The sequence below is a fragment of the Zea mays genome, chromosome 7 (genome assembly GCF_902167145.1).
Source record: "Zea mays cultivar B73 chromosome 7, Zm-B73-REFERENCE-NAM-5.0, whole genome shotgun sequence".
Lineage (NCBI taxonomy): Eukaryota > Viridiplantae > Streptophyta > Magnoliopsida > Poales > Poaceae > Zea > Zea mays.
Genome location: NC_050102.1, coordinates 89,862,771 through 89,889,841, shown reverse-complemented (window position 1 = coordinate 89,889,841; position 27,071 = coordinate 89,862,771). Strand labels below are relative to the sequence as shown.

The 27,071-nt window shown below is 45.3% G+C and overlaps 1 non-coding gene across 1 annotated transcript; it reads left to right on the top strand.

Annotated features, from left to right (window-relative positions):
* Positions 1-26,344: 26,344 nt before the first annotated feature.
* Positions 26,345-26,544, top strand: LOC111589830 (U2 spliceosomal RNA). Its single transcript, XR_004851658.1, has one exon. It is a non-coding gene; the product is annotated as a U2 spliceosomal RNA (small nuclear RNA).
* The last annotated feature ends 527 nt before the right edge of the window (positions 26,545-27,071 follow it).

Genomic DNA, 27,071 nt, shown 5'->3' with positions numbered 1-27,071 from the left:
GGTAAGCCTTACATTACACATGAGCCCTAACCACAATTGAGCTCATACACTTTTTCCCCACACTTGTTGATCGATGACTGTATGAGAGCTCACCCTTGCTATAATCACGTCAAGTCAAGAACAGGTACCGCTGGAGGAGCATGAAGGATGTTGCGATGAGTTCGAAGAGGTCTAGATCGTCGTCTCCCAGTCAACTATAATGGTGGAGGATCATCAACATATGGTATATAATATTTAGTTATTTTGTACAGAACCTGTATTAAGTAATAAAGATGTGACATTGATTTCTGTACCATGAGTCGTCAAATGTGTGAGACTTGATCCTATCACACATTTGAGATGCATCTGGATTCGTCCTTAAATTCGGGTGTGAAAGAAGTGGTATCAGAGTAATGTTGACTATAGGATGTAACCTAGATAGATCTAGTCAATCCATTACCCACTTACCTTTGCTACTCTGATTCTTTCTAAACTTTCCTTGATCTTTCCTCATCTATTGATGCTTTACTCTGATTATTCTTATATTTTCTCTCCTAAAAACAAAAGAGGATTTTACATCTTGGAATCCTGTACCTAAACCACCTGATTGGTTGCTCATCTGGGTAGAGCCTAGTCCAAACCCAACATATGTGGATGCAAGTGCCAAGTTTGCTTTCATGTTTGGTTGGTTGTACCAAATCAGCCAACATTTAATGGGCACATGTTTGGTTCACTATTTTTAATATGGCACCAAGCCGACTCCTATTTGGTTGCATGGATTGAGTTTTTGGTTGTGTTGGCTGTTGTTTTATTTATCTACAAGAGCTCTGCCCATGCAACAGCTTGTATTACAACATGATTTATAACTCATTTAAACGAGAGGGAACCAATCAGGATTTAAACAACAAAAACATCAGACATTGCATCACTCCACCTAACTATGGAGCACATAATACAAGAGGCTTGTATTACAACATGATTTACAACTGATGCTTAGAGTGAGCACATGATTTAAACAACAATGAACCGATCAGGATTTAAACAACCATAGACATTGCAGCACTCCACCTAACTGTGGAGCACATAATACAAGGGGCTTGTATTACAACATGATTTACAACTGATGCTTAGACTGAGCACATGATTTAAACAATAGGGAACCAATCATGATTTAAACAACAACAAAACATTACTTAGGCAATTTTTGAACGAGCAAATAAGCCTCAACTTCATTTACCACTATCTTTGCATACCCGTTTAGCACCATTGGAATATACCAAACTCAATCAAATTGTAAGATCAAGTCTACAATATCAATTCTTAATAGGATAGCCAAATTAGACCAATGGCAACATATCTGTTCTTACCATCATGTCAAATAGATTTTAACAGCAAGCATGCTATCAAACAGGTAACATGTTGTCAACGAACGCCGCACCTGGGTTCATCGACTTCTCATCTAGGAAGAAGAATGACGTAACAAAATAGAGAAGATACAGGTAGGCAGAGGAGCAGAATGGTTCTATATTTCTCTTCTTAGTTCTCTTTGTGAGTACAAGCTTGGTTTTATACTGCTGCTACAGCTACGGCCTAAGGCCCATTACTCAATCCATTCTGGTCCTTTAACTCGGAGATTAGGACTACGAGTGTGACGACCCATCATTTGAACCCTTTCCTCTAGCTTCTTCCTTCCCGCGTTCCCTTCTTCCTGTCATGACAACAGTAGTCTTCTGACATTCTCCTCCCCTTGAGAAGCCGCTTGTCCCTAAGCTGGTGCCGCTGGAAAACGAGCACAAAGAGCTTCCTCATCTTCCCAGGATGACAAGGCATCATCAATAGTTGACTAGTGAATCTGAACCTATTGGATAGACTTTCCTCTTCGAGTCATAACACGTTGGTCAAGCATCTGTTCTGGTATCTGAAGAGGAATGGACATGTCAAGTAACACTGAACTAACCCCTTGGGAACCCACTGAGTGCTTGAGTTGGGAAACATGGAAAACTAGATGAATATTTGATAACAATGGTGGTGGAATTGAGGTCACAAATGTTGAGGAAACCATATCTACAACCATATCTTGCGCGAGGCTCTAGAAGCAGGAAAGGCTCGAAGATCTTGTAGGTGTTTATCGACCATTCGGTGAAGGAGCTGTGTCATCTCAAGAGACGACAATATGGATGACGAGATCTTGTGGTTCCATAAATATTTGAAGCTTCCACAAATACATAGTAAAGTGGCATATAGCTTAAGTTTTAAGATATCACAACACACAAATACTCTTTGCCATCGTTCATATTATTCAAAGTAATTACTACTTTTGTTTCACTAATTATTGCACATACGAGGAGGTGATTGAAATATAAGGCAAAAATGTGCTCTAATTTTGTCCTTTCTGGTATTTCTTCACATGAAAAGCATACGAATATATATTTGTTTTTCAGCATAACCTATGAGTGGCTGAAAATTGTCTTCAAATCATCCTTAAGCACTCCAAGTAAAGCAAGAAGGCATAGCTCTATGTCACACCCGGTTTTAGAAGGCAAACCGAATACAAACCATGTACGTGCCAGGATCAGCAACTCAAGTACACATCAGTTACATAACCGGACATCATCACACAGTGCTCAAATAATAACATAAAAGAAGGTATAATAGGTCGATTACATCATGATGTCCGAGACATCCACATAGTCTTTAACAATTATTAAAGTGCGAAAAAGAAACGTAGATACACACGGCCTTCACAAGCAGCCGACTGGGGGTTTGCCGCTAACCCATGCCTAGAACTCATCGTACTCTTGGAACTCCTGGAAGTCCTCCTCCACGACTTCATCTTCTCCTGAGCAGTGGTTGCAACGCTGACAACCTGGGGGGGTTTGGTGTGTAAAGCAAGGGTGAGTACACATCAACATACTCAGCAATATGTCCCGTTTGGCTGTAGTGGACTAGCTTTATGTGGAGTTTAGTCAAGCAGTTGCTTTTAGTTGGTAAGGTTATTTTTACTAGTAGAAAGCCAGGTTTTAGCATTTACCCAAGTTATTAACCCAATGTACCCTTTCCAAACGGAAAGAATACCACTTACCATTACCATAGTCATAACCAAAACCATCATCCTCATCACCACCTGTAAACCAAACATCTCTGATCAAGTATCTCTAATCAATGGAGCTCCCTTGGCCGCTCATAACCGCGAGCACGACTGATATATCAGTTTCATAACACTCTGCAAAGGTTGCGCACTTTACCCACAAGCCGTGATTCCCTCTTGCCTCAGGCCGATCAAACCCTTAAACACTACCAAGGTGAATAGGTAGGGTACGTAGCCTTTACCAAGATTCCCTGAGGTTGTAGCCGCCTGTTAGGTTTCCTAAATGCACCGCACTCCTCCCCAAGGGGCGAACCAACCTTGGCAGAGCGAGCCGCATACACCGAGCCCCATTAACGGCACGGCGGTGAAGCAAACTACACCCAGTCCTCTAATTATTCAGCTAAGGGTGTCCCATTCCACCCTCATGGTTGCACTGTTTTCCCGAGCGGTCATCCAACGAACCAGTCCTTACAGAGAGGCACTCGAGAAACAGCTTGAGTGCCCTTAAATGTCACAGTATATCATCATGATCAAAAGGGAAAACAGCGTATCATAGATAATCTCATCATGTTCATTGATTAATGTGGAGCACTAGCATATGGCTAAACCAAAATAACCCAACTAGAATAGGTAAACAAGGACAAGATAAACAAAAGCTAGTCAATCCTTAGGTATAAACTGTGTAAATGCGGGGAGTGAATTATAAGAATGAGTAGGACATAGATGGGTCAAGGGACACTTGCCTTCACCAACCAGCTGCTGCTCAGGGTCTTCACCTGTAATTCCTTCGGACTCCACCAACTGACCGTTATCTATACGAGTTCAAACATACATTCCACACATTTAATACAAAAGAACAGTACACCATACAATAGAATGTTATAAATAAACATACACTCGGCGCAGGGCTCACACCTACGACTAAGCGAGAAAGAGAGAGTAACGATCGAGGCTACGGTCGAAGAGCGATCACGTTACGCAATTATAAATCGAAGAACTCGTCTAAACAGAATAGTATTAATTTAGCCATCACGTTAAGCATAGGGTAAAGTCATGTTCCATGTTTAATCATTATGAATAGATCAAAGTAAATTAAAAGGATTGTCACGCGGCGAAACACGCGACACAATACCTAGACTGAATTAAGAACGAATCGACTCGTCGCGCGATGTAGCGCGCCAAGTGACACTTAAACTAATTATGAATATAACGTCAAGTGTCGCGCGACGAAGCGCACGACGGCATACGTCATCCAAACTGAATTTAAAATGAAACGTCACGTGACTGGACGTGCGACGCCATACATTAAACAATATGAAATTAAAATGGATCGTCGCGCGACGAAGCACGTGACACAGCACATTAACAGAATCTGAAATTAAACAAATTTGTCACGCGACGAAGCGCATGACGCAGCACGCTAAATAAACAGAGTTTAAAATTAATTAAGACCAAAAATCAATCACTGCGCGTGTGGGGCTGCACACGCAGGAACACGTTGTGCGAACCGAGGGCGTGAGGTCGCGCAGGCCGTGCCGGGGGACCACGCTGCCGAAGGCAGGGGCCGCACCGGGAGCCGCGCGCAGGGGGCCAAGGGGCCGCACCGGGGGCGCTGAGGGGCTGCGCCGGGGAGCGCCGAGGGGGCTGCGCAGGGAGGCCGCACGGGGAAGAAAGAAGGGGAGGGGGAGGGGAAGAGGAGAGGGAGAGGGGAGGGGAGGAGAGCTCACCTCGTGGTCTAAATTCGGCGATCACTGTCTCCAAAACCTAGGGCACCACGGGGAAGAGAGAGAGAGGTGGAGGAGAGGAGGTTGCTGTGCGGGAAAATTGAATGAGAGAAAGGAAGAGAAGGGAGAGGGGGGCGCGCATGGGGAGGGGCAGGGCGCCAGGGGCGCGCGGGCCAGGGTTGGGCCAAGCTGGGCCAGGCCGAGCCGGGCCAGGCCGGGCTGGGTCGCGTCGCGGGTCAAAATCCCACGACACGCACAACCACAGATCGGAAACCCACTACGAAACGAAATCCAAAACGAGACTAAGCAAAACACGCGATTAAGCACGATATCAGACAAGAAATATGCCTCGGCATGATGCAACACCCATGACAACTTAGGTTTTTGTTTACACGCAATACGGACACCAGTTGCTATACCGCTTTGAAATTGGGAAGAAGGAGCGAAACGAAAGAGAAAAGAGAATAACGCCTGAATTTGGTGTGTAAAAAGGAAGAAAAAAATTCTAACCCCAAATTCAGGCGTTACAAACCTATCCCCCTTAAAGGAATCTCGCCCTCGAGATTCAAGGTTGGCCAGCAAAGAGTTCAGGATACTTGGCCATCAAATCATCTTTACGCTCCCAGGTTGCTTCTTCCTCAGAGTGGTGATCCCATCTGAATTTGCACATTCTAATAGTTTTTCTCCAGGTGACTCTGTCTGTGGTCTCAAGAATCTACACTGACTTCTCTATGTAGGTTAAGTCCTAGACTTCTAGACCTTCCACTAGCAACTGCTCTTCTGGCACACGCAGACACTTCTTCAACTGAGACACATGAAAGACATCATGCACCGCTGACAAACCTTATGGCAGACCAAGCTGATAGGCCACTTCTCCACGCTTTGCGAGAATCTGATACGGACCGACATAGCGGGGTGCTAGCTTGCCTTTGACTCCGAATCTTCTGAATCCTCTGATGGGCGATACTTTTAGGTAGACAAAATCTTTGACCTCAAAACTTAGCTCTCTTCTTCTGGTGTCTGCATAACTTCGCTGCCTTGATTGCGCTATCTTTAGGTTCTCCAGAACCATCTTGATGTTCTCTTCAGCTTCGAGCAAACTATCTGGTCCAAACACTTGCTTTTCTCCAGGCTGATCCCATTGCAACGGAGTTCTACAACTCCTTCCATAAAGCGCCTAAATGGTGACATCTTCAAGCTGGCCTGGTAACTGTTGTTATAGAACTCTGCATAAGGTAACCTCTTGTCCCATCCGGACTGATCTTGCAACGCACAAGCTCTCAACATATCTTCAAGGATTTGATTAGTTCTTTCAATCTGACCATCGGTCTGTGGATGATAAGCTGAACTAAAATTCAGATGTGTACCCAAGGCTTCATGCAACTGCTACCAGAAATGAGAGGTGAACTGCGTTCCTCTGTCTGACACTATCTTCTTTGGTACACCATGAAGACAAACGATCCAGGACATGTATAGCTCCACCAATACTGCACTGTTGTAGCTAGTCTTGACAAGTATGAAGTGGGTTGACTTGGTTAAGCGGTCCACCACTACCCAAATGGAATCGTAGCCGGCTCGAGTACGAGGCAATCCGACTATGAAGTCCATCCCGATTTCATCCCATTTCCACTGAGGAATTCACAACGGTTGCAACAATCCAGCTGGCCTCTGATGCTCTGCCTTGATCCTCTGACAACTATCACATATAGCCACATGCTCTGCAATCTCCCTTTTCATTCCGTACCACCAGAATTTCTTCTTCAGATCCTGATACATCTTCTCACTTCCAGGGTGTATAGAATTAGCTGACTCATGAGCTTCCTTGAGGATCAACTCCCGAATGGATTGGACATTGGGAACACACAAACGGTCCTTGAACCATACCACACCTTCTGCATCCTCCCGAAAATCTTTCCATCTTCCTTCTTGAATTAGTTGCCGGATTTCATTGATCTTCTCATCATTCTTCTGTGCTTCTTTGATTTCCCGCTCTAAAGTGGGCTCTAACTCAACTGTTACTCCTCGCATACTGTTCAGAAATTCGAGGCTCAACCTGTCAAACTCTTTGGCCAACTCATAAGGCATCGGATGAGCGACCATCATATTGACTTGACTTTTCCTGCTCAAAGCATCTGCTACTACGTTTGTTTTGCCTGGATGGTAATGAATCTCCAATTCATAGTCTTTGATCAACTCTAACCATCTTCATTGCCTCATATTCAGCTCTGACTGAGTGAATATGTACTTCAGACCCTTGTGGTCTATGTAAACATCACATTTTTGCCCATACAGATAGTGCCTCCATGTCTTCAGTGCATGAACCACTGCTGCCAACTCTAGGTCATGGATTGGGTAATTCTTCTCATGAACCTTCAGCTGTCGGGACAAGTAGGCCACAACTCTTCCCTTTTGCATCAACACGCATCCCAAACCAGTGTAACAAGTGTCGCAATACACCGAGAATGGCTTGTGCACATCAGGCAAGACTAAGACAGGCGTTGTAATCAACTTCTCTTTCAGCGCTTCAAAGGCTTCTTGGCTTTTCTAGGTCCACTTGAACTCAACTTTGTTGCCTAGCAAAGCTGTCATCGGTTTCGCAATCTTCGAAAACCCTTCAATGAATCGCCAATAATATCCGGCCATTCCAATGAAGCTCTTGATTCCTCGGGCATCTGTTGGCGCTTTTCAGTTCAGAATGTCTGCCACTTTCTTTGAATCCACAGTCAATCCATCTTTGTTTATTATGTGACCCAAGAACAGGACTTCATTGATCCAGAACTCGCACTTACTCAACTTTGCATACAGCTGGTGCTCTCGCAATCTCTGCAATACCATCCTCAAATGATCCACATGTTCTTCCTCACTTTGAGAATATATAAGAATGTCATCAATGAATACCACCACAAACTTGTCAAGATAATCCATGAATACACTGTTAATCAGATTCATGAAGAAGGCTGGTGCATTCGTTAAACCAAAGGACATAACAGTGAACTCATATAACCCATACTTGGTAATGAATGTCGTCTTCGGAATGTCTGAAGGTCGAATCCTGAGCTGGTGGTAGTCTGACCTCAGATCTATCTTTGAGAACACGCTAGCTCCTCTCAACTGGTCGAACAGATCTTCTATTCTGGGCAAGGGGTACTTATTCTTGATTGTGACCTCATTTAGAGCTCGATAATCGATGCACATCCTCCTAGTGCCATATTTCTTCTCCACAAATAGGACAGGGGCGGCCCAAGGTGAGGTGCTTGGCCTTATATAACCTCTCTCTGACAGCTCATTGATCTGCTTTTTGAGTTCAACCAACTCTGGTCCTGACACTCTGTAGGCTCTTTTAGAAATGGGGGCGGTGCCAGGAAGAAGCTCTATGGCAAACTCAACTTTCCGCTCAGGTGGCATACCTGGTAAGTCTTCCGGGAACACATCTGGGAATTCGGACACAACCTTGATAATCTCGAATGAATCTAGATCCTTGCTATCAACAGCCATATGATGACAACCTCCTTTCCTTGGTTCAGGTGAGATTAACTCGGCTACCACTTCTTCTCCTAGTGGGAACACCAACTTAATTATCCTCTTATCACAACTGATAATTGCTTGGTAATTATCTAGCCAATTCATCCCTAGGATGACATCTATTCCCTGAGTACCCATTACTATGAGATTAGCGGGAAACACTATCCCCCTTATTTCCACACTTACATTCAAGCGAATGCTATCGGCTCGAATACTACCACCGGCTGAATCGATTTGAATGAGTGTTGACATGGTAGTTATTGGAAGATTATGTGTTTCTACTTATGATGCAGTAATAAATGAATGTGTTGCTCCAGTATCAAATAACACTTCTGCAATATGGGAGTCGACTGGAAACGTACCTACTGTCATACTGGGTGTTTCCTGAACTGCTTCGGCTTCCAAATGGTTCAGTCTCCCATGGTTGTAGCGCGTCTAGGAGCGGTTGCCTGCTCTAGGATGGGACACATTCTTCTTTGCTGGGGCACTAGGGCCTGACTACTGCTGGGCTGCCTTCTTCGAACATTGCATCACCCAATGGCCTTGCTCTCCACAATGGAAACATGCTCTGCTTTCGCCTTGGACTGGGGCTGCTTGACTACTCTGGTTGGTTGCTAGGGCAGGGAGGCGAGGTGCCTGCTGATTCTGCCTCTGGAATTGACCTCCTCTTGACTGAATGTTCTGGCGATTCTGCTGATGGTGCTGGGGGTACTGCCTCTGAAACTACTGCTGAGGCGGACACTGATTCTGCTTGAACTGCTGAGGCGAGTTGCCTGAGAAATGGGGGCGATTGCTGCTTCTAGGCTGAGGTCCACCAATCTTACGCTTGCGATCCTCCATCTCCTTGTGCTTCTTCTATGTCATGATCGCTCTATCGATCAGGTGCTAAAAGGTGGGGAAGGTATGATTCATCAGCTGATAGTGCAGGGGGTCGACTAAGCTTCTCAAAAACGATACTGTCTCTTGGCATTTGTACTGACGTCTTCAAGAGCATAGCAGGACAGCTGCAGAAACCTGTTTTGGTACTCACTGACAGACATAGGCCCTTGCTTGAGCGCCAGGAACTCCTCCTTCTTCACTGTCATCAGACCTGCGGGAACATGGTACTAACGGAAATTGTCTTTGAATTCCTCCCAGGTGATAGTGTCGGGATTGGCATGAGTGGCGAGGTAGAACTCCCACCAAGACTGAGCTGCTCCTCTCAACAAACGGGGACCATACAGAACTTTCTCCCTGTCATTGCATTGAGCGGTGTGCAACTCCCGCTCCATGGTACGCAGCCAATCTTCAGCATCCATGGGGTCAGAAGAGTGAGCAAACACTGGGGGATGACCTCTCATGAATTTAGCACGCTTGTCTCTGGGCATCTGAGGCTGAGGTGGGGGCTGATGCTGCTGCTGCTGCTGAATGGCGGCCAGAGTCTGACCGATGGCTTGAACTGCCTGAGTCTGCATTAGGAACATCTGCTCAATGGTCATTGGGGGCGGTGGTGGCGGCTGCTGCTGGGGTGCCTCATCCTACGGTGCTGCCTGCTCCTACTGAGCACGCCTTCCTCCTCTGCGCCTATTGTTTGACATCTGCAGAATGCAATCACATATCAGAACTGATCTTGCAAGTTGCAGCATAAGAAAAGAGTATAGAATCCTTCCACAATTCTGAACAGATGAACATCTTCACTGACTCCCAACACAGGCAAACACAACTTCTCAAATAAAGAGGAAAGTAGAATAAAATGGCTTCCCAACTAGATAAATAATTTTATTAGCATTTAACAGGTAAACCAAAGTGCAGGGGGATACCCACACTCTGGCGACAGTCATTACAAAGATCCAAATCCATCATTGTTCATCATGACAAACATAAAAACACAGGATAAGCAAACTACCCTGTCTAACTAAGACTAACCAAGAGTAAGACTAAGACTAAGACTATAACTTCTATTTTTAAACATTAATTACATGATCCGACCCTGATGATCTATGGTTCTAAGTTTATCCTGGTCCTGCAGACGGGGTTACCATAAGCATGGTGTCCACGCTGAGGTGAGCGGTACGGGTGCTGAGTCCCGACGGGGGCAGGAGAACCATCCTCTAGGTGACGATGTTCCGCGCGCTCAGCCTGCAACTGGGTGATCTCAGCATGAGCCCTACTTAGCTAATCTAAAGCATGGTCCAGCTCCATGTTTAGCACGGCGGCTAGGTTGACTGTGCTGCTCAACCTAGGATTGTCCTCACCAAGAGGTGAGACAACCACACCTCTTGTGCTGCCAGATGGTCGGCAGGGGTAATACTTCAGGTTAAGACCATCAGCTACCCCACCGAGCACTGAGAAGTAGTGTGAAAGCGCACGTCGTGCAGCATCTTGCATGGCCGCCTTAGCTGAGTCCTGCTTAGAAATAGAGTAGTGCTCTGAGCAAACCTCCGCACCCTGGAGACTGTTCTCCGGACGGCGCACCAAACAAGTCGCCTCCCAGCGGTCCGGGTAAACCCCGTGACTATGCTGGAAGACAACACAGTGATACTCGATGGACCAGGTACGTCGGTCAAGTGCCTGGCATAGCAGGGTGTCGAGCTCATCGTAAAAGTGACACCCACGAGCGGCGTCACGAGTGATGGGTCGAGCAACCCATCCCTCCGAAAGGTCGGTGCTGTGGCTCAAGCTGCTGTCGTCGCCTCCATCGTCGGGGTCTCCTCCAGCAGCTACTCTAGTGGCCGGGACGCCCAGTGGTGGTGCAGGGGGTGCCTCCAGCGGGGCACAGGAGAGCAGCTCCTCACAGACTCTACCTCCTGCTGAAGTGAGAAAGAAGAGCCCTGCTGCTCCAGCTCCTGTCACCGACGCTCCTGCTCCTCGTGCAAGCGTTGGTGCAGCCTCTCCAAATAGCTAGACTGACCAGTCACCAGACGGCGAAGCGGACACTCTGCGAGACGAGAAGGCAAGAAAGGAATGACAGACCTCCGTGCAGTGTGTCTAATACAAGCCATCTACAAAAGATATCGTAAGCAAAAGAGTGAGAACAGAGCTAATATGACCAGCAAGTAAACCATAAAATTAGGAATTAGAATAAAACAGTTTTTCAGCAAGGTATAATATATAGTAGAACATAGGTTTGGTCGATATGACCAACTTTTGAAGGGATACCAAAGTCAAGGTGATAATAGGGGTCTAATACCCTTAGAACGACCATTCTACTCTAGGTTAGCGATCGCACAGTCAGCATGACTTTGATACCACCTATGTCACATCCGGTTTTAGAAGGCAAACCGAATGCGAACCATGTACGTGCCAGGATCAACAACTCACGTACACAGCAGTTACATAACTGGACATCATCACAAAGTGCTCAAATAATAACATAAAAGAAGGTATAATAGGTCGATTACATCATGATGTCCGAGACATCCACATAGTCTTTAACAATTATCAAAGTGCGGAAAAGAAATGTAGATACACACGACCTTCACAGGCAGCCGACTGGGGGTTTGCCGCTAACCCACACAGTTGCTTTTAGTTGGTCAGATTATTATTACTAGTAGAAAGCTAGGTTTTAGCATTTAACCAAGTTATTAACCCAATGTACCCTTTCCAAACGAAAAGTATACCACTTACCATTACCATAGTCATAACCAAAACCATCATCCTCATCACCACCTGTAAACCAAACATCTCTGATCAAGTATCTCTAATCAATGGAGCTCCCTTGGCCGCTCATAACCGCGAGCATGACTGATATATCAGTTTTATAATACTCTGTAGAGGTTGCGCACTTTACCCACAAGTCGTGATTCCCTCTTGCCTCGGGCTGATCAAACCCTTAAACACTACCAAGGTGAACAGGCAGGGTTTCACTACATAGCCTTTACAAAGATTCCCTGAGGCTGTAGCCGCCCTTTAGGTTTCCTAAATGCACCGCACTCCTCCCCAAGGGGCAAACCAACCTTGGCAGAGCGAGCCGCATACACTGAGCCCCATTAACGGCACGACGGCGAAGCGAACTACACCCCAGTCCTCTAATTATTCAGCTAAGGGCGTCCCATTCCACCCTCATGGTTGCACTGTTTTCCCGGGCGGTCATCCAATGAACCAGTCCTTACGGAGAGGCGCTCGAGAAACAGCTCGAGTCCCCTTAAATGTCACAGTATATCATCATGATCAAAAGGGAAAACAGCGTATCATAGATAATCTCATCATGTTCATTGATTAATGTGGAGCACCAGCATATGGCTAAACCAAAATAACCCAACCAGAATAGGTAAACAAGGACAAGATAAACCAAAGCTTGTCAATCCTTAGGTATAAACCGTGTAAATACGGGGAGTGAATTATAAGAATGAGTAGGACATAGATGGTTCAAGGGACACTTACCTTCACCAACCAGCTGCTGCTCAGGGTCTTCTCCTGCAATTCCTTTGGACTCCACCAACTGACTGTTATCTATACAAATTCAAACATACATTCCACACATTTAATACAAAAGAACAGTACACCAAACAATAGAATGTTATAAATAAACAGACACTCGGCGCAGGGCTCACACCTACGACTAAGCGAGAAAGAGAGAGTAACGGTCGAGGCTACGGTCGAAGAGTGATCATGTTACGCAATTATAAATCGAAGAACTCGTCTAAACGGAATAGTATTAATTTAGCCATCGCGTTAAGCATAGGGTAAAGTCATGTTCCCTGTTTAATCATTATAAACAGATCAAAGTAAATTAAAAGGATTGTCGCGCGGTGAAACACGCGACACAATACCTAGACTGAATTAAGAACGAATCGACTCGTCGCGCGACGGAGCGCGCCACGAGACACTTAAACTAATTATGAAAATAACGTCAAGCGTCACGCGATGAAGCGCACGACGGCATACGTCATCCAAACTGAATTTAAAATGAAACGTCGCGCGACTAGACGCGCGACACCATACATTAAACAATCTGAAACTTAAATGGATCGTTGCACGACGCAGCACATTAATATAATCTGAAATTAAATAAATTCGTCGCGCGACGAAGCGCGCGATGCATCACGCTAACTAAACAAAGTTTAAAATTAATTAAGACCAAAAATCAATCACCGCGGGCGTGGGGCCGCACACGCGGGAACGCGTTGTGCGAACCGGGGGCGTGAGGCCGCGCCGGGGGACCACGCTGCCGAAGGCAGGGGCCGCGCACCGGGAGCCGCGCGCAGGGGGCCGAGGGGCCGCGCCGCCGGAGCCAGGGGGCCGCGTGCAGGGGCTGGGGGAGCCACGCCACCGGGGGGGCCACGTCGGGGGCGCCGAGGGGCCGCGCTGGGGAGGGGCCGCGCCGGGGAACGCCGAGGGGGCTGTGCAGGGAGGCCGCGCGGGGAAGAAAGAAGGGGAGGGGGAGGGGAAGAGAGAGAGGGAGAGGGGAGGGAAGCTCACCTCGGGGTCCAAATCCGGCGATCATCATCTCCAAAAGCTAGGGCACCACGAGGAAGAGAGAGAAAGGTGGAGGAGAGGAGGTTGCTGCGCGGGAAAATTGAATGAGAGAAAGGAAAAGAAGGGAGAGGGAGGCGCGCATGGGGAGGGGTAGGGCGCCAGGGGCGCGCGGGCCAGGGCTAGGCCAGGCCGAGCCGGGCTGGGTCGCGTTGCGGGTCAAAATCCCACGACACGCACAACCGCAGATCGGAAACCCACCGCAAAATGAAATCCAAAACGAGACTAAGCAAAACACGTGATTAAGCACGATATCAGACAAGAAATATGCCTCAGCATGATGCAGCACCCATGACAACTTAGGTTTTTATTTACACGCAATACGGACACCAGTCGCTATACCGCTTTGAAATTGGGAAGGAGTGAAATGAAAGAGAAAAGAGAGTAACGCCTAAATTTGGTGAGTAAAAAGGAAGAAAAAATTCTACCCCCAAATTCAGGACGTTACACTAGATCCGTTTGTACTTCTTACACAATTTGCAAATCATATTTGTTACCATTTAATATAGCTAAATTTGCTATATGATCAAAAAAAGGGTGCAATACTCTGTTTATATATGATTTGACTCATATCAAATATGACAGCAGATACCTTGACAAATTGTACAATTACCAGGGCAGAAGCAAAGTTTCATTTTTTATAACTTCCTCGAGTCATGTATAGAAAAGGTTGTCACCTCTGCAGTAGGTCGTCTGATTCTTAAGTTTTTTGACACCCAGGTACGCCCCCTCGATTCTCCCTCTGACCTCTTGGTTCTGCTCTACTCTCACCTCGTCGTGGCGGTGGACGTGTCTAATCTGCTGTGGTGTTGGCGTAGGGTTTCGTCGCGACATCGGAGACATTGATCGATGGGATGGTGAAGCTGCTAATCTAGCACTACACCATCCCTGACAAACAAGGGGTAAGTGGCCTAAGGGTTCTTATTTGTTCACTGTTTTATGAAATCCCTCGTCAGATGAATAAAGGGAGCTTGTGCGTGCGCACTAGCCTTCAAACTGTGTGCCATGTGGCGTTTTTAGTTCCTTCTTTGTGTGTTCAGTTCTTTGTGTGTCATGAGTTTCAGAGCTTGATTTTTTTACTTGACAGAACAGTGGTATTGATGTTTCATGATAGTATGGAGCAATCAGTTCTTATAAAATAATGCCTTTACCCTTACCTTATTATGGCTGGAAGTGTCATTAATCAAACAACGAGCAATGAATCAGATGAAAGATTTCTAACTTGACTCCTGCTTTTTAATTTGATTAGTAACCGTCGTAAGACATTTTCCAGATCACTTGTGTTCTCCTATTATATATATGGTGCTGATCATTGATCAACGGGGTTTGGCGAGACCTTGTTGGTAGAACAAGGCAGTTGATTCAGGCATTTAGCTTTGGACTCTGAGGACATGGAGGAAGAACTATTTCATATTCAATGATAGGCACAAAGGAATGAGGATGGATGTCTGACCCCTTACTCTCACGATGCATTTTTCTGATTTCCTTCATTACTTCATCCTCTTCTCTATCTTCGGTCAGTAAGCAGTTTCTATTTGTCATGCTATGTATGTCCAAGTAGTTATATGATTTGTGACACTCTGCTTTGATGAAGTTGCTTGCTTTGGGAGAGCGGATTGGTACTGTAAACATAGGCCTTTCAGACGATGCATTGTCCACGTGCCTAAACATGATCCTCTACATGCCCACAACTTTAGGTTCTCATGAAGATTGTGAAACAAAATGCAGCATATGCCAGGCAAGTTCATTTGTACCAGAGAATTCTATACCAGGATGTTAGTTGAAACCTCTAAACCATCAAGCCCAACATTAGCATGTTATCTTCCCCGATTCTCGGGTGGGCCATTACCCCATAGATAGGTCGTGAGAAAAACCACCAAAACCAACACGACAGGAAGTCATATGTAATATAGTGCTCACACATAGTACCTGATAGGAACGGGGGTGCCCGATCTTCCGTCAGGTGAAGATAACTATCGATGTGGTGGAGATGTCACACAGACGATCCGGCTTCCAATCAACACGACTAGAACCCCGCAATCGCAGCACCACTTCTCCTCTGGTTATCAACCGTGCGCTATGCGATTGACCTCGCCACGAGGGCTAATTCCTGCCTGAGAATCAAAGACACAAGCAAGAACAAGAAAGAACACAATCTAGAATATTGCGGATGAATGATTAAGCTCACAAGTTGGGGTCTCACAAACCGATCTACGACGACTGTTCTTGACAGATCTAAACTTAAGCAAAACCCAACCCTAATGTGGTGGCGGCGGCTGAATAAATAGAGTATTAGGGCGTGCGTGACCCCTGGACTCGCCCCTAATGGGCTCCAACGCGATACACGGCCCAACACGCAGCACCAAAATAGAATCTGAACACTGACTTGTTTCGACGATTCCTGTTGACTCTGGACGAATTTTAGGGTGGAACTAGTTGGGTTGGTTAGATAATCTCCTTATATTTCTAACCATATCAAGTCCGTCGCAATCGGAGTCCGGATGCATCTTGGGCGTCCATTTTAGTGCAGACTGGTCCTGGAACCCGAGATGGAGTCGCAGCCGAGTCGGACTTGATCTCCTTCCTGTTGTGGCACCCTTGCTGCTCCTCCTCAACACCTAGGCCTTTCACAAGTCCTTGCTGGTCCTCTCCAAGGTTCCTAATCATCAAAACATCCATGGCCCCAAGCGTAAGCTCTGAAACACAATTGACTAGGGTAGAACGTACCTGGAGATTTAGCTGTCGTGCACGCGATCGTGTTATCGGTCCATTCATTGTATGTATAGAAGTGATGTCTTCATCATCCTCCTCCTCTTGAATTGGAGTCGTCCTCGACTTGATCTCATCTTCGTCACCCATATATGGCTTTAAATCTCAAATGTTAAAGGTGGGACTAACCCGAAAATCTGGAGGCAACTCAGGTGGTAATCCAGGGGGTATCTCAGAGGGAAACACATCCATGTCCTCATCATTCTCCCCCTCTTGAAGTGGAGTCGCCCTCGACTCAAGCTCATCTTCTTTTCCAAATATTGCTTTAAATCTGAAATTTTAAATGGTCCAGCAGCACAGTTAGGCAAGCTCGCTCTAGGAATCAAATCAATCTGGTGCTCAATCCCACGAATGGGAGAAAGTCCTGGAGGTAACTCAGAGGGAAAAACATCTCGGAACTGCTGCAAAAGGTTAGTCACATATGCAGGCAAAGTGCTAGCAATATCATCAATAGAAAAGAAAGCATCTTTGCAAACCAAGGCATAGCAACAAGCATCAGTAGCATGAGTTTCAAGAAGATCAGATTTAGTAGCAAGCATGACAGGAGCTTTCAATTTAATTTGTTGTTGAATTTCTGTCTCATTAGTTGGTTCCTTATGGGTACTTGCAGCTCTATCTTTATCAGCTTGTACAATTTCAGTAAGAGTCAAAGGTAGCAAAGTAATGTTTTTATCTTTATGCCTAAAAGTGTATGTATTACTCCTACCATGGTGACATGCATCAGTATCATATTCCCAAGGTCTACCCAACAAAAGAGAACAAGCTTCCATAGGTACTACATCGCAATCCGCATAATCAGAATACATACCAATGGAGAAATGCACATGTACCATGTGTGTTACCTTAACCTTGCCTGAATCATTGATCCACTGAATGTGGTATGGATGTGGCCGTGGACATGTGGTCAAGCCAAGCTTCTTGACCAAATCTGAACTCACCAAATTATTGCAGCTTCCACCATCAATAATAACACGTGCACACCGATTCTCGATGGAGAAGAAAGTCTGGAACAAATTATTGCGTTGCTGCTTCTCTGATGATTCAGGCTGAGAACTAAGAACACGCTGCACCATGATGCTTCGAAGGTTCACCGTAGCATCAGCACCAAGCATGGCATCATCATTAGCAGCAACATCACTGGAATCATCATCGTCACCCTCACCGTCGGAAGCACTAATGTAGCCATCATCCGTAGCAATGTATGTTCGCTGACTCGGGCAATCCTTCTTCATGTGACCAATCCCATGACAGCAGTGGCAAACAATACCCGAAGAACGACCACTAGAAGGTGCTGTAGGTGCTGGTGCCCGATCTTCCGTCAGGTGAAGATAACTATCGATTTGGTGGAGATGTCACACAGACGATCCGGCTTCCAATCAACACGACTAGAACCCCGCAATCGCAGAACCACTTCTCCTCTGGTTATCAACTGTACGCTGCGCGATTGACCTCACCACGAGGGCTAATTCTTGCCTGAAAATCGAAGACACAAGCAAGAACAAGAAAGAACACAATCTAGAATATTGCGGATGAATGATTAAGCTCACAAGTTGGGGTCTCACAAACCGATCTACGACGACTGTTCTTGACAGATCTAAACTTAAGCAAAACCCAACCCTAATGTGGCGGCGGCTACTGAATAAATAGAGTATTAGGGCGTGCATGACCCCTGGACTCGCCCCTAATGGGCTCCAACGCGATACACGGCCCAACGGCCCAACAGACGGTGTCGCAGCACCAAAACAGAATATGAACACTGACTTGTTTCGACGATTCCCGTTGACTCCGAACGAATTTTAGGGTGGAACCAGTTGTGTTGGTTAGATAATCTCCTTATCTTTCTAACCATATCAAGTCCGTCGCAATCAGAGTCCGGATGCATCTTGGGCGTCCATTTTAGTGCAGACTGGTCCTAGAACCCGAGATGGAGTCGCAACCGAGTCAGACTTGATCTCCTTCCTGTTGTGTCACCCTTGCTGCTCCTCCTCAACACCTAGGCCTTTCACAAGTCCTTGCTGATCCTCTCTAAGGTTCCTAATCATCAAAACATCCATGGCCCCAAGCGTAAGCTCTGAAACACAATTGACTAGGGTAGAACGTACCTGGAGATTTAGCTATCGTGCACGCGATCGTGTTATCGGTCCATTCATTGTATGTATAGAAGTGATGTCCTTGTTGGGGGCCTTCGGCTTCTGAAGGTCCTCAAAAACATGATTTAACAGTGTTTCTGGAGTATAATGAACAGGTATCTTCGGACTCGAATCGACATCACAGTAGGAGAAGCTCAAACAATACGAAGGTTGATACAGCGCCGAAGATGCGGGCAGGAAAGCTTCGGCGTGACAGCAGAAAAGGAAACCGACTTAAAGATGAAAAGGCTATTCAGACCTCGGTGGATTACTATAGAATTACTACCAAATGTAAAGGGCATGGGTGTAATTTTATATGGACTGTGTCCCGTGCCTATAAATAGGTGAACAGTGCCCCCGTACTGTTCACGCGGACTTGACATTTGCTTTCGCGTCACGTTTGTACTTTTACCTTCTTTTAAGCCAAAGGTACATTTGTAATTTGATATCATCTCTGTTTTTCCCATAATAATAATATGGAAATGAGTTAATAATATATACATAATCATTTGCGTTATCCTTTATATTTCATATGTTTTCTTCTTCATTGTTATATGTTGTGTTTATGAAGGTATGTCCTTCATGACCTTCGTCTGAAAATCATTATATCCCCAAGGGAAATAATGCTTCGAAGGACGAAGGACTTTAACGTTTAACATTTTTTGTGTTGCCTTGTTCTTAACTCATAGCATTTGAGAACAAGTCCCCAACATTGGCGCCCACCTCCGGTGAACTCACTTCCACTCTTTGAGTTTTGAACACCTTCGGCGATCATAAACCTTCGCTATGGCGCCGAAGAAAGCTTCAGCAACTGGGGCTGCAGCTCTGCAACCGCTGGACCCCAATCAGGAGACCCTCCCCCTTCGGGAGGCCCGAAGCCAGAAGAGGAAGGCTGTCAGCCCGACACTGCCAGAGGATGAGCTAGACCAAGAAATCAGAGACATGGAGATGCTTCATCAACAGGTGCAGAGGAAGAAGGAAAAGATGGCCAGGTTAGCTGAACTGCAAAGGCAGATAGACGAAGCCTCTGAAGAAGTTCGTCATCTTACTCAAGATGAGCAGAACCGAAGGCCTCAGCATAAAGACCTTCATCAGGAAGATTTCTTCAACGAAGATGACTGGTATGAGAATTTCCACCATGGAAATTTTGCTTTTGATGATGCTTCTCCTCTGTCCACTGAGCTGCAGGCTACACCTTGGCCTCCGTCCTACAAGCCGCCTCAGCTTCCCATATTCGACGGCCATTCAGACCCGAAGCAGTTTTTGATGAGCTACGAAGCAACAGTATCTTCGTATGGTGGCAATACTGCAGTCATGGCAAAATCTTTTGTTATTGCTGTCAGGAGTGTTGCTCAAACCTGGTATTCCTCCCTTCGACCAGGAACGATCACTTCATGGCAAAAGCTGAAGGACATGTTGTTAACCAGCTTCCAAGGGTTTCAGACGAAGCCGGTCACTGCACAAGCTCTATTCCAGTGCACCCAGGATCACGAAGAATACCTTCAGGCGTATGTCCGAAGGTTCTTGCGTTTGAGGGCACAGGCACCTACAGTGCCCAACGAAATTGTCATTGAGGCCATGATCAAGGGACTTCGGCCAGGACCTTCAGCTCAATACTTTGCTAGGAAGCCTCCTCAAACTTTGGAGAAGCTGCTCCAGAAGATGGATGAGTATATTCGTGCCGACAATGATTTTCGTCAAAGAAGGGAGGAGGCTTTCAGGTTTTCCGAAATGACCAGGGGCTTCGGAGGAAGATTTTATCCGAGGCACGTTAGGTCAATTCACAACTCTGCTCAAAATGATGATAAGGGGAGTCAGCAGCAAAGGCCACAGTGCTCCTCACAGGCTTCGGGGCAACAGCAAAGCTCCTTCCGGCCGCCAGCTCCAAGAGGCAGAGGCGCCAGGGGCTTCGGCGGAAGATTTGGAGATCAACCAAGGAGAATATTTTGCTTATTCTGTGGTGAAAACAAGGGCCATACCACTAGGATGTGCCATGTTACTATCCAGAAGCAAAAGGAGATAGCCGAAGCTGCATCACAACAGGCTCAGCCAAAGCAGATCATGCACACCGCTTCGTATCATTCGCCTTACATCCCAGAATATGTAGGCAACCACCCTGCAGTCTCTGTTGCTTCGTCAAGTCAACCTCAAGCTTCCTAGCAACAGCCTCCGCCTCCACCACCGATGCAACAAGGCCAGCAGCCAGAAGGGGGCCAATATGCTCAACAACAAAGGGACTTCAGAGAACAGTCCGAAGCTCGCACAGTCAATAGCACTGTGCCAGAGTCGAAGCACATTTATTGACAAATATCCTACCTTGATAGTAGTCTTTTCCATTCAGTTTTATTTTCTGTGTAATAAAGGACACTTTTTAAATCTCATGTAATAGTTTCATTGTTTGCCACAAGGAAAATATATCTTCCTCACAGGCTTAAGTTGTTGAAGCTTAAAAGATTTGCGATAGCAAGGAGGACCTTCGAATTATCAAAAATTTATTTTAAAAGGCACAGTATGAATTCTTCGAAGCAACAAAAAGTCGTTCTAAGGAACGCAGAGTAAGTTTGCTGAAGTTACAAAAAGCCGTTCCAAAAGGAGCGCAGTGTAAGTTTTCTGCTCCAAAGTCGTTCCAAAGGGAATGCAGAGCTTACAGCGAAAAATAAACGCTGATACCGCCTAAGTAAAAGGCGAAGCGCGAAAAGTCAACGCGAATACCGCCGAAAGTAAAAGGCGAAGAAGCTCCTAAGGGAGGCTTGCAGTGAAAAATAAACGCTGATTCCGCTGAAGTAAAAGGCGAAGAAGCTCCTAAGGGAGGCTTACAGCGAAAAGACAACGCTGATTTAAAAAGATTATGTGTTTTATCGCGGGGATGTGTGTGTATCTTCAGAATAAATACCATTTCACATAGCATAACATCATCACATCATTTCGCATAGCATAAGCATCATACATCATTCTGCATATGGCACAAGAAGGGGACACAATATTGATCTTCGGAAGAATGCTTTGAAAAAGGGAAAATCATGCTAAGTTACAATGAGATACAATATCGATCTTCGGTGTGTAGCTTCGGAAAATATTTTCAACAAGCTTGGATATTCTTCATCAGAACACTATGGATGCTATTGTGATAAATGAAAATTCTTCTTCACGAAGCATGAAAAGAAGGGAAGGTGTTTTTTCGTCAAAGACTCAAAAACAGTACGTATGTAAAGTTTCATGCATCGTAAAGAATTAAACCATAAAAAACAAGTATATTACATTCAAGGTTACAAGATATTACACATATTACATTTCAGAAGTTTTTACAATAGCACTTAGTCTTCCCTAAGTACAACTTCCGCAGCTTCGTTCAAGAGTCGATTAACAACTTGATCCATGATAGCTTCAGCCATCTCTTTAATTTCATCGTCGTCTTTCGGGTGAGGGCCCGGAAACGCTTCAGTAGGATCTGAAGGGGGACAGGATATGGTTACATTGCTATTACAAATTGCGAGCGAAGTGTAAAATCGAAAATTACAACACAACAAAAATCATTAGTTAATACCTATTTGCCCTTCGGGCTCTGCGCTTTTCTCAGCAGCCTCTGCTACTTTTCTAGCATCATGGACACCCTTTTCGCTTTTTTGGATAATTTCTCGGGCCATTTCTCGACCACCATTGTCCCAGATATCGGTGAAAAATTTTCCACCAACCATGCTAGCTTCGACTGATGGATCTTTTGCATCTTCGAAGGACAAGGTAGCTTCGGATTCGCTAAAATCTTTACATGCTCGCAGCCCTTTTTCTCCAAAATGGTGGCAATCCCCCTGGCGCCCGAAAAAGCACATATGTCTCCGCGGCTATTTAAAATTTCCTCAAAGGCCTCAGCTTTGTGATTAATCCATTCAATGGGACCTTCGGGGTTGCCTCTTGTAAAGTTTTCTTCGCTCGAGAATGCGCCAACGTTGGCGAAGCTAGCTTTCATTTTCTTAACACACTCCATAGATTTGTCATAGCATCTCTTCTTGGACGAACGAAGCTCTTCAACAGTTCCTTCTAAATGATTTGCCCATTGGTCGCTAAGTTCTCGCTTTGTTTCTTCAAGTATGCGTTCCTCTTTAGCTCTGGCTAGTTGTTTTCGAAGATCTTCAATTTCACGCTTCTGAGCCTTAGCTTGACCTTTAAAAGTAGCTTCGTCTTCTTTTATTCTATTTATCAATGAGTGCAATATTTTATCTTTTTCAAGACCTTTGTTCCTTAGTTCAATTACTTCGGAACGAAGGTTGCTCAGGGCCACAACACACCCTTCATCTTCGGCATCTTTTTGGGCCCTGAGGGCATTGCTAAGTATAAGGCCCTGCAAAGAAAAATGTGTGTGCGTCAATAAATTTAAGCAAACGAAAAGTTTTGGTTTCGAGAAAAAATACAAAGACCTCATTTTTTGCACCTTTAAGCTATTGTACGCCAAGCTGTCGGCCAGCTCGTTTTTCGACAACACCGAGAGCCCGTCTTCTAGTGTTGGGAATCCGAAGCTCTTGCTCATCTCCCGACAGACAAAAATCTCCTTGCTGTCAGGGAGACAATACAAGAAGTCTTCTTCTCTGCTGCCGTTGAATATCAACGCCCCCTTTGGATATTTCAGTTTTTGGGCGTAAAACTGGGCCTCTTGCTTTTCTTTTTCAGACAATTTTTCCCCGAAGCATGTCGAACAATATAATCAAGGACTTTGGGGGATGCTTCGGGGGCAACAGCACTAATTTCTTCAACAAGAATTGGCTCTGTCATTTTTTCTTCCTCGGTTTTCAAGGATTTTACCTTCGTGGGCTCTGAAGGCCCAGCTTCAGTCTCAGTTTGTTGCTTTGGAACTTCAACACCAAAGATTTCAGTTTCGGCTTCGGAAGTTTCAACAGTCTTCTTCGGAGTCGTGCTTGATGACTTAATTGTCTCTAGAACATCTAGCACATTGACCATTCTTTTTCTTTTTGGGGTCACCGTTGGGCCCTTTTGGTTTTTCATTGTCTCAACACTTGCTGAAGGACTTAAAATTTCCAATATTTTCGGTCCTTTAGTATTCAGTTTTTCTGCCTTCTCTGCTGAAGTTTTTTCTTCGATCTTCGGCACTGAAGTTGGTTCTTTAATTTCGGTGGCCGAAGAGGTTTCATCGGCGAACTCAGGCACTGTAGCTGGTTCAATGTAGCGTGGCCGGTGTGTGAGAACTTTTACCCTTTGTCTCTTCGGCGCTGGCTCGCTGGGAGCGGCTGAAGCAGTTTCCTGTGCAGAAGTTGCGCTTTTTCTTTTTTGACCTCGCGCTGGATAGTGGTAGTCGGGGTACACGAACCCAATTGCGTCAAACACTCGGTTCAGTCTTTTCTTTTTCCGGCCTCCGAAGGCTGCTGACAATGCAGTATCTTCGGCCTTTGAATAAACCCCAAGTAGTTCATCACTTAAATTTTCAATGCTTTTTAGCCAGTCATCATCTGGCTCTACGAATTTGTCTCCGAACTTGAAAGTATACTTCAGCCTGATAAGTCCACCTTTGTCAGCCTCCTTTTTAGTCTCTTGTGGCATTTCCCATTTTTCCGCGAGCGGCCATACTCTGAAGGCAATATGCTCTTGGACCAAATCTCTCGTTCCAATAAAAGAGCAAATAACTCCGAAGGCTCTCTGGCATTCTTCGGTAGCTTCATTCATTTCAACCTTCGGCCTCCGTAGGCCGAAGCTTTGCCAAATAGGGCGCATAATTATACCCTTAGTATATTCCCGTGTTTTCAGGTCATTCTTCACATAAAACCATTCTGTCATCCAGTTGCCGGGCCATCTCTTCCGAAAGGTTGGCACGGGACAGCTTGACCCAGACCGAGAGCCGAAACTGTAGCAGCCGAAATTATTGTGATACTGCTCCTTACCCCAGGGTTTTGTCTCGTATAACAATTCGTGTATGTTGCAGAAACTTTTTGAATCAGGTTCCAGACCTTGGCTTCTCACGGCCCACACGAAGATATTTAGCTTTATGATTGCTTCGGGGGTAAGTTGGTGAAGATAGATTTCAAATATTTTCAGCACCTCTACGACAAACCTGCTCAGGGGAAATCGTAGTCCAGCTTTCAAGAAGCTTCGGAATGCTACGACTTCATTTTCCTCAGGGGACGGACAAGTTTTCTCTCCTTCGTCGGCCCTCACAATGGATAAGTCCCGAAAATATCTTCCCCTCATGTTGACAAGATGATTTTTTTGATACTTGATTTGCCAAAAACCGCATGGCTTGGTCGCCAGGGGCGATCTTCGGAGTCTTCACCACCGCTATCCACATCATAACTGTCGCTGTCATCAGTATCTTCAGATAAACCTTCTAAAATCTCTTTGGTGATTTTTTCTGTATTGGTCTTCAACATTGCTATAAGAAACCCCAGGTTTTTCTCTTCAGAGAGACTCAGCTTCATCTCGGCAGCAGCCTTCTTCTCTTCAGACATCTTCGAAAACGCTAAAAAACTGTTTTCAAAGCCGAAGCTTAAAAACTTAAAAAAGCTAAGTAAGTCTTGGTGCGCAAGAGCTAAAAATTGAGTAAGCAAGAGCAGATGGCAAGAGAGCGTACCAAATGAGCTCGTGGTATGCTCTTATTTATACGCCCAGTATGCATTGAAAATTGGAAGACCCCGCTTGTCAGTGAATGTTGCTATTCTAGCATAGGGAAGGTGTTTTTTCGGACCTTCGGCTTAAGGCCTTCGTCCATGTCGCAATCTAGATTTATTATTCTAACAAATTAATATTGCGAGGGGCTACTGTTGGGGGCCTTCGGCTTCCGAAGGTCCTCAAAAACATGATTTAACAGTGTTTCTGGAGTATAATGAACAGGTATCTTCGGACTCGAATCGACATCACAGTAGGAGAAGCCCAAACAATACGAAGGTTGATACAGCGCCGAAGATGCGGGCAGGAAAGCTTCGGCGTGACAGCAGAAAAGGAAACCGACTTAAAGATGAAAAGGCTATTCAGACCTCGGTGGATTACTATAGAATTACTACCAAATGTAAAGGGCATGGGTGTAATTTTATATGGACTGTGTCCCGTGCCTATAAATAGGTGAACAGTGCCCCCGTACTGTTCACGCGGACTTGACATTTGCTTTCGCGTCACGTTTGTACTTTTACCTTCTTTTAAGCCAAAGGTACATTTGTAATTTGATATCATCTCTGTTTTTCCCATAATAATAATATGGAAATGAGTTAATAATATATATATAATCATTTGCGTTATCCTTTATATTTCATATGTTTTCTTCTTCATTGTTATATGTTGTGTTTATGAAGGTATGTCCTTCATGACCTTCGTCCGAAAATCATTATATCCCCAAGGGAAATGATGCTTCGAAGGACGAAGGACTTTAACGTTTAACATTTTTTGTGTTGCCTTGTTCTTAACTCATAGCATTTGAGAACAAGTCCCCAACAGTCCTCATCATCATCCTCCTCTTGAATTGGAGTCGTCCTCGAGTCGATCTCATCTTCGTCACCCATATATGGCTTCAAATCTGAAATGTTAAAGGTGGGACTAACCCGAAAATCTGAAGGCAACTCAGGTGGTAATCCAGGGGATATCTCAGAGGGAAACACATCCATGTCCTCATCAGTACCATTCCGCTAGCTGAAGCAGGACGAACGACCGAGCGAGGTATAATAAAAGGGGTCGAGTTCCTTCAACTTATGTCTTTCTCGTTCTTTTGACTAAAATAAAGTGTAATATTTATTCTTATCAATTTAATAGCTGGTATATGGACAATGTGTTCACATTGATATTAAATTTATTTATTATGAATATTTTTTGTGGGGTGGGTCTGCCACATTAGCTTATTAGACCCTCTCGTGTCGCTCAACCATTGCACTGCTGGTAAGACATATTCCACCTCAACTAATATCATCAAACATAATTGTGTGTTGTCACAACGCACAAGGTACTATTGAAGTGCAAGTAGAAAAGTAATCAATACAAAGAGACAGAACACATCACATCACAGAGCATACAAACGCAGGGGTTTATTCCTCGGTTCAGCCAAGCCTGAAATGCTTGCCTAGTCGATGTTGGAGTTTCTACACCTTGGCTTGGAGTATCTTATACAATCCTCTGTTTGCTCAGATCCATCAATGCGACAGATAGAGCCTTCCACTATGTAGATGTTGGTTACAATGATGTCGCGTCTGCTTACAATCTTCTTGACAGCACTTTGGTAGAGTAACAATGCGCTTAAGATCTTGCTCTAGCTCTTACCAACACTTCCCACTTGTTGGCTGCACTTGTGCTCTGAAGATGGACGTCTAGGGGTCCCTTTTATAGCCCCAAGAGAGCCCCTTCCCGTTGCCCCTTCCATTTGGTAGCTACTGAAAAAATTGCCCTCGACGCGAGGCACCTGACTGTCTAGTGCGCCTCCGCACA